An 8,237-nucleotide genomic window follows, 5' to 3' on the forward strand; every position below is an offset into this window, starting at 1 on the left:
AAAGTAAACCTCTGAATTGAATTAATTATCTACTTATTTTTAATATATTTCATTTATTGACGAATGATAATATTTTTTATATTCTTGACAATTTACAGCGTATTTAAAACATTTACTAATATTAGCATTTTTCTGATCACAATGTAAGTCCGTTAAAAAAAATTAAGGCAATTACCTACAAAGCGAAATGCCATCAACTTCATTTAATTATACATATGTCATTGTGAAATATCTCTCTTTTTACATTTTTTAATCACGAGTTTTAATGTTTTTTTTTAACTGAACATTCCTAACCTAACCTAGAAGGAAAATGTTTCAATCACTCCATTTTTTATTTATGTTTGTTCCTAGTTTAGATAAATTTATGTACAGTTCATTCAAATCTTGAATAATCTTTGCTTATGTGTGCATCACAGAAAGCTTACATATAAAAATTCAAATTTGTGTACTCTTACACAAGCAAAAATGTGTACTCGGTTCACCAACAAGCACTTAAACATTAACTTATGTTATTAAACATTTGAATACACTGTAACTACTTTAAAATTCCTTAGAATTAGTTTTTTCTTTAATACGCATATTGTGTATTTGTCGTACTTTCTCAATTATAAGACGCATATTGTTTTTTCTTCCTATTTTGGTGTCTCTGAATTCGGGGTCAATGTCAATGGACTCGTCGAAAAGTGATACAGAAAAAGCCGACACTGAATTAAAAGAAGTTAAGAGAAACGTTTATAATTTAATTTTTAAAAATTTCATTGTATTTTTTTGGTCTCTAAAAATAAGAATGTGTCTTATAATCTAGAAAGCATGTTTTTTTTTCTGTTATTCACAATTTTGATATCATGATTTTGTTTATTCGTATTGTCAGGACTTACAAATGAATTAGGTAAAATCATTCTTAATTATGGACATTAGTTTATTAATGAAATTACACAATTAATGATTCAGAATTATACTTATCGATTCTCAAACAACTATTACATATGTGTATTGATTAATATTTTTAATACCCTCATTCCTTGACAATGTATTACCCGGTTATAGATTGTAGGTATTTTCCATCACATTAGTTTTGAGTTATTTTGACATATTTGAGAGTGTAAAGCTAAATAAAACTCTCGTAATCAAATTAATTTAATTGATTGATTAGCAATCAAATGAGTTCATTCAGTGTGAAGTTTGAACAATTCTACCATTGCCAATCGGTGTATTTGAATTTGGTATGTAATTTCAGCAATTTAACCATTGCTGGTCGGTTTATTTGAGTTCTTATGTATTCATTTGGTCAAGTTGGATCAATTCTATTTTCAATTTTTATTTGGTGTGGAGTTTAAGCAATCATTGGTCCATTTGTAAGCGCGCCTATTGGCCCATTTGCATTCATTTGGTTAAGTTGGATCAATTTTCTTTCGGGGTGAAGTTGAGCAATTCATGCAATGGTCTATTTGCATTTGAATTAATTATACTCACACCTATTCGTCTATTTGCATTTAAATAAATTAGTTTATTCCTACTACTTTTATTCAAATGAACACGTTCAGTGTGAAGTTATATGCAATTTTCATACCTCCAAGGAAATTGCTCGCGCAATAGAGATATTATTTCACCTGTTGTGTAGCAATATTGTATTAAATTTTCATTACAATAAATACATTGTTTAAGCATTTACTGCTCAATTCTCATTAACTGTATAGTTTTTATTATTCGAATGCACTGAAGGTCCGTTAGAGAATGAAAGCAAGTAAGGAAATTACCCACGAATTGAAATGCCATCTACTGCGCGCTTGTATTGTGTCTAATGTGTCATCATTGACTCAAATTTCAAAAATGCAAAATAAAAATTTAGTCTCGATAAAAAGTGCTGAATTCAAAATTAATGGCCCTCAATAGAAACCTCCTATATTTAGTGGCAAATTATTGTTTACGAAGTATTATTTTATGATCTTTTGTAGCTATTTAATATTTAGTTGAGTTTTAAAAACATTTCCCATCCAATAACTCTCTCTACTGATGTATGATATTATTTTAATAAATTCATAGAGTTCACGTTTGTGTGTAGTTTTAGTTATATGCATATAGTACTTTACAAACCTTATTTTATAGTTTTTGTTTTTATTAACTTGATTTATGTAATGTGATAGTTAAAATATATGTGAACTAAAACTTTTATTATTCTCTTGCCAAGAAATATGTCAATCTACTATAATGTAATATTTAAGTTCTTTTAAAAAAATAATGTTCTCATCCACAGTTTGTCATATATTATATTTATCGTGATGGTAGAACAACGCCGGATGTGCAAAAAGTGTGACATTGACTTTTTTTCATATTTGATCTTTAAAAAGTTTTATAAAGGCTTTATATTCCAGGTTTGAAAACAATAAAATACAGTAAAACTCAAATTATCCGGATTAATCCGGATGAATCATTAATGATGGTCAGATTTTATTGCTTTTGCAATCATCAAATATATGAAAAAACATTTTATTATAAAGTAACTACTTTGAACGACGTCACTAATTCATATGAATCAACTAATGATAAGAGTTGTGGAATATTTCTGGTTTACTTACCGTCAACGTACCAATTGGCAGAACTGACCAAGAAGCGGAAGAGAACTTGAGACGTCACATGCGGAGTAATTTCAGAAATGCAAAACTTTAAAAATCATTGCACTATTTGCATATAACCTATTGACAATTAAAAAAATATTTAAATAACTACTGAACTTCCTCATTGCACAATCAAATTTTAATTAAAATTAAATTAACAATCAAATTTTAACGATCAGGATATTCGGCAATCTGGATGCCCGGAGTTTGGATAAAAGAAGTTCTACTGTATATATAACCAGCGTCGTAGCTAGGGGCTGGGCAGGCGGGCGGCTGCCAGGGGCGCATCCCCTTTAGAGGGGCGCGCTTTGCAGACCCACAGCCTTCTTTTCTCTTTCTCTTCCTTGAGAATAAGTCTCGGGGGTGCAAAATTCAAATATTGCCAGGGGCGCTCATCTAGCTACGGCACTGTATATAACCAACCCAAGTATCAAAGGGTATACTTTTGTACTTACCGAGTTGGGACATGGTGTCAATTTTTTTTTTAACCACTTCAAAAAAAAGAAAATCACCTGTGTCGTTGTTCTACCATCATGACGATATGTAAAAAAATATTTGATGGCAATATTAACAATAAAAATCTCAATGTGTTTGACAAATACAGTAACCATACAACAACTATTGTCTGTTAATTCGAAATTCATGAGACTGAACATCAATAAAAAACAAAATTCTTCCGGCCAAAAATCAATTTCTCTTCAAATTGACTTTTTATGCTTTATATCATAAACTATAATATTTTCAACAATATTTTGAGTTTGTCCAAATTTTTGTAGACAAGGACTGGATTCAACTCCCTGGGGAGCTGTTTATATTAACATATTACAACAGAGATGAAGAACATTTAAGAAAAGGTAATATAGAAGTCTAGGCATCTACGGGGCTTATGACCTGTCAATGGCTGGTTTAAGTGGCCACTTTGCACACTGTGTAACATTCACCATTCTGCCTATATTATATTCTATTCTATATATATTCTATATTATATTAAACTATATTATATTATATTCTATATTATATTCTGCTTATATAACTTCACAAACATCAACAGATGAAAGAATTGAAGGAATATAGATGTTCAAATATAGGCAGAATGGTGAATGTTACACAGCGTGTAAAATGGCCACTTAAACCAGCCACTGACAGGTCATAAGCCCTGTAGATGCCTAGACTTCTATATTACCTTCTCTTAAATGTTCTTCATCTCTGTTGTAATATGTTAATATAATATTTTCATTGTTAAAAGCAATCATTATGTAAATTATTATGTAATCTTGGACACTTGTTTTTTAATGTTACTAAATATTTGTGTACCACTTATTTATCTTTTGAACGAAGGCAGATGCCTGCTTAGAGCCTTAACCACGTTTGCCTGTTTTACAAGGCATCAGGTTCTCGACGTCCTGGACGTTTGCTGCTGACCGTTCGTTGGCAGTTTATGCCAGAACCATAGGTCGCGAACCTGACTTGGAAGGACACATAGTAGCTCGCAGCTGACAGAGGTATCTGGAGGCTCTTTGTGTAGACCATATGCTCCAACTAGGGAGCGGACATGGAATAATAATGATAAATTTACTATGCTGATCAAAGGGACATTATTTTTCAAAGCCTTCCTTATGTGTGTTATATTTTTTCTAAGATTAAACACTTTTTCGTGATAATCAGTGCACGTTGGTATTAGATTCTAATAGCATGTCTCCTGAATGTGATCTCGTGAAATTGACTTCCTTATGATGATTTCCATAATGATTATAAAAAAGAATGGTGCTAGGCAATGCCTTGAGGAACTCTGGTGGCGACCTCGAACCAATCTGTAACAGGATCATTAAGTTCTATTTCGGCGTTTGCTATCTGATGATACGTGAATATTTTGAGTTGATATTTTTAGCTATCAAACATAATATATTTTCTCGAAAACGGAAATTATTTTTCTATTCACTTATAATATGTTTTCAGGATATTTTTCTATTTAATTCAGTTTACTAAATTCATAAACGTATATAAACACTCCTCAAACATAAAGAAATATTATAAATAAAGATTTCGCTAAACTTTTTCCTTCAAGTTGGTCAATTTGTTGTCATGGTGAAATATTTGTTAATACAATACGTGATCTGCAATTCTACCGAACTCTCATACTTAAACTTAATATATGTATTTCATATTTGACTGTAATTATTATTAAAGTTATGTCGTAACTAAAATGTTGTTTCATTTATTTTATTGTCATTATATTTTAATCAATCAATGGGGAAGTTCAGTGCTATGGAAAATCGGATGCAAAAAAGTTTTTTATCGCGCGGTAAAAATTATAGCATTAAATTGAACAGCAAAGTTTCTATGAAAAAAATTATTCAAAATATTTTGAAAATAACTAACTACTTTGAACGACGTCACTAGTTCATATGAATCAACCAATGATAAGATAGTTATGAAAGATTTCTGGTATGATCAGTGTCAACGGCGAATAGGCAGAACTTATCGAGAATAAGCGGAAGAGAACCTTTGATGTCACACGCGGAGTTATTTCAGAAATTCAAAACTTAAAAAAATCGTTGCGCTGATGATAATACGATTTGTAGAAATTGAAAAAAAAATTTTTTGGCTTAGTTTAATAATCGATTAACAAATAAAAAAATTACAAAACTACTGAACTTCCTCTTCTTTCTTTCCTGTGAGTCGGCTGGTGAAGATTTGGAAGAATCGGTGTATAAGAATTAACACCAAAAAGAGACTGGTGAAGGCCTTGGTTTTCGCAGTGTTCATGTGAGGTGTAAAGTGTTGGAATCAGAGAATCTGAAAATAAACAAATCGATGCTTTTGAAATGTGGCGTTTGGGGGAATGCTGCGGATTCCATGGACAGCCAAGTATGCCAAGCACAAGTATGTTTGTACTCCGGTAACTCGACATAAGAGAAAGACTAACATCCATGTGTGAGAAAAGAATCCTGCGGTTTTTTGGACATATTTCAAGAGGGAATTTTGATGGTTCGGAGAAAACTATCCTATTGGCTTTTGAAGGGACAAGGACACGTGGACGTTGACCGACAAGATGGAGCGGCTTGGTCAATGAAGGCACCCACCCCTTTCCCGAAACTGTTCATAAAGACTTTTGTCGTCCTTCAGTTCCGCATATTCACTATCATATTTTAAAACTAATTAAGCGAATATTCAATTTTTATTTACAATCAAACCGTGAAAATATAGAAACTTTAAAAACTTTCATTGTACCTCTCACCCTCACTGCAATATTGTCAATTTGTGATCAATCAGATACACATGGTCAGTACTATCACCTTTTTCTAATTTCCCAGAATAACAGTGAAGGAATACAGTGTTAGTTCCAAATTGAGACCGCAGCCGTGCGTTAGTAGCTTAGTCACTAAATTACTAATAATTATTGCTGACAAATGCTTATGGAAAAGAAAAGAAAAGAAAAAGCACAAGACCGTTTCAGATGGAGCGAGAATGTCCAGACGGGTTATGCCTGAGGTGCAATGTATTACACAACTTTATATTTGTTTTTCATTATATATTATATTTTATTATTTATGTTCAAGTAACCTGTACTCTTGGCACATAAATATATACTTTATAATTGTATAATAACGAATATTAATTTCTTACATTTGATTAGTAACTAGGCATTTATAATCAAGTAGTTTTAGTTTTTTTGTTATTGTTATACTAATATAGAACTACTTTTACTTTAAAAGATAAAAAATCTCTATCTTAGAACAGGCTGAGCCATGTTAGATGAAGACTATCCTAAACAGAGAATGCTCCGTTTTCATTTTCTATTCATTAGTTTTATATACGAGTAGATTCCCTGTCATTAAATATGTACCTATACTTATATTATGAAATAAATTTATAAAATGTACATTTTTTTTTCAATTTTGAATATTCTGTACCCCCTAGAGCGGCCTAGAAAGTGATTGATTTGAAGATTTTTTTTTTTTTTTTAATGCAACGACATTTTGCTTCATATAATGGCCATACTGATTATTAAACGTCAAATGCTTCAAAATCGAAGATAAAACTAATGCGGCTTGGTCAATTTAACCTAATTAAGTGTTTTGGGTAATGCTTAAGGTCGCAATAATGTTCTAAATGAAAATCATCATGTTTGATTTCACGTGTTCATATTTTTGACGTTTAATCATCAGTGTGGCCATATATGAAGCAAAAATTAGTCGCATGGAAAAAATAAAAATCCCCAAATTAACCACTCTCTCACTAACACAGAGGATAGAGAAGATTTATTGCACCCCTTTGTTTGGGCGTGTTCACCTTCTTCGGACATGAGCCGCGGATTAAAGAGAGATTAATTCCAATAGCTTCAATCGACCAGTCTATCGCGATCAACTGGTAAGCCACCGCTGATCTAGACTATTTCATTTAAATGGAGCATAATTCTCAAACATCAAATGTTTTTACTCCAATTAATCTATAATAGTCTCGAAATTGCTTGGTCATTTACTGTGGCGATTCCGTAATTAGTTCCACCATACATTTTAAAGCATAATAAATAAATTGTTACTCATTAGTATTTACGTAGATGTCACAGGGAAATTATGAATACTTATATTCAACATTGGCGTAATGACAGGATGCAGATAATCTAAATGTTTTTCATGTGATTTTTCTCACCTCTTCAAATTTAATGCGTCATATCAAATGTGAGTATGCACGTAATACCAATTGTATAATAATTACTAATTAATCAAATATCCTAGCGAATAATAGCAGATAACCAAGGAAGTTCGGTGGTTTTCAGAATATTTTTTTACTTGTTAAATAAATAGACTATTAAACTAAGGATTTTTTTTTAGTAAGTTTTGTTATTTTGAACATTTAAAAGCTGATAAATAATACTTAACGCTTAAAATAAATTGGCTACCCAGAAATTGGTTCAGCCGGATGAATCTCACCCGCATGATAAAGGTTTCAGCTCTTTTACTTCACAAAAGTAAACAGTGGATGAATTAAGGAAATGTGGATGTTTAAACACGGGTAGAATGGTGAATATTACACAAAGTGTAAAATGGCCACCTTAACCAGCCAATAACAGGTCATTAGCCCTGTAAATGCCTAGACTTCCACATTCCCTTCTCAAAAACGATTTTCCTCTCTGTTGCAACAAATTAATGATTTTTTTAAATCATTATATTGACTACAATTGCAGCATTAAATATACATACTTACATACATAGGTAATCAAATCGAACATGTCAAAAATAAATTTAAAAAACAAATTTACTGTTTTAAAACTATAGGAAATATAATCAGCCTAAAAGAACTTGTAAAAATGTATTACGCATTAAGTCAATCAGTTTTGGAATATGAAATAATGAGATGGGGATGTGTAAATGACACATTGATCAAACCAATAATCATTGCACAAAAAGAGCTAATAGAAATTATCTTAAGAGTCCCAATCAGAACTAGCTCCCTCGGTATATTCGTAAATCTTAATGTTACATCTGTAAATAAACTTTATGTAAAAGCTCTGTTACTGTACGCACACAAACATTATTCTCTACCTTCCATAACTCATTACACAAATACAAGAGTTACTAGATACTCCACCCTGACGCTGCAAAAACAACTCAAAATTAA

The 8,237-nt window shown here is 31.4% G+C and overlaps 1 long non-coding RNA gene across 1 annotated transcript; it reads right to left on the reverse strand.

Annotated features, from left to right (window-relative positions):
- Positions 1–897: 897 nt before the first annotated feature.
- LOC148282176 (uncharacterized) lies at positions 898–6,055 on the reverse strand. Its single transcript, XR_015822156.1, has 2 exons — positions 5,013–6,055; positions 898–2,519 (listed from the first exon to the last, which is right to left on the reverse strand). It is a non-coding gene; the product is annotated as an uncharacterized LOC148282176 (long non-coding RNA).
- Between the last annotated feature and the right edge of the window lie 2,182 nt (positions 6,056–8,237).

The sequence above is a fragment of the Micrasema longulum genome, unplaced genomic scaffold, assembly GCF_059751315.1.
Source record: "Micrasema longulum isolate JH-2025_06_02 unplaced genomic scaffold, ASM5975131v1 h1tg000367l, whole genome shotgun sequence".
Classification (NCBI taxonomy): Eukaryota; Metazoa; Arthropoda; class Insecta; order Trichoptera; family Brachycentridae; genus Micrasema; species Micrasema longulum.